Source organism: Gorilla gorilla, chromosome 6, assembly GCF_029281585.2.
Source record: "Gorilla gorilla gorilla isolate KB3781 chromosome 6, NHGRI_mGorGor1-v2.1_pri, whole genome shotgun sequence".
NCBI lineage: Eukaryota > Metazoa > Chordata > Mammalia > Primates > Hominidae > Gorilla > Gorilla gorilla.
In genome coordinates this window covers 53,807,270-53,807,990 of record NC_073230.2, presented here as the reverse complement: position 1 = coordinate 53,807,990, position 721 = coordinate 53,807,270, and the positions used below count along the sequence as shown (strand labels likewise).

Genomic DNA, 721 nt, shown 5'->3' with positions numbered 1-721 from the left:
GTGGACGCTCCTGTAGGGAAGAGGGTGCCCCATTCATTTGGGATGAGTCTTCACACCAATTTTGTTGTGCCCAGCCTTCACCCCACCTGAGGGGTGCCTGAGGACAAGGACACTGCTACATTTTGAGTGTGTCCCCCAAAAGTTCATGTGATAGGAGGTGGAACCTAACAGAAGGTGTTTGGGTCTTGAGAACTCACCCTCATGAATGGGTTAATGCCATTCTCACAAGACTGGGTCAGTTCTCACGGGAATTGATTCACCCTCACAAGAGCAGTTTGTGGCAGGTTGAGGCAGCCTCTCATGGCTGGCCTTTTGCACATGCTTGCTTCCCCTGCTGCTTCTCTGCCATGTTAGGGTGCAGCACAAGGTCCTCATGAGAAGCCAGCACCATGCTTCCCGGACTTCACAGCCTCCAGAACCATGAACCAAATCAACCTCTTTTCTTAAGTGTTAGAGCTCTTTTAGAACTTGTCTAGCAGGCTTTTCAGGTTTTGCTGGAAAGCAATCCCCCAACCAAACAAAAAAAAACCCTCTTTTCTTTATAAATTACGTAGTCTCAGGCATTCTGTTATAGCAACACTAAATGGACTAAGACAGACACCCTTGAGCAGAGATAGGGGCTCCTGCCATCCACTAGCTCTACCATGTCTGCAAAAACATTACTGAATTTCCTCATCTTTAAAAAGTAGATACAACCCCACTCGAATGATGACTTCGAGAG

At 47.4% G+C, this 721-nt stretch overlaps 1 non-coding gene across 1 annotated transcript; it reads left to right on the top strand.

Moving 5' to 3' along the window:
• Positions 1-445: 445 nt before the first annotated feature.
• Positions 446-507, top strand: LOC115935460 (U7 small nuclear RNA). The gene has a single exon (XR_004071088.2). It is a non-coding gene; the product is annotated as a U7 small nuclear RNA (small nuclear RNA).
• Positions 508-721: the final 214 nt, after the last annotated feature.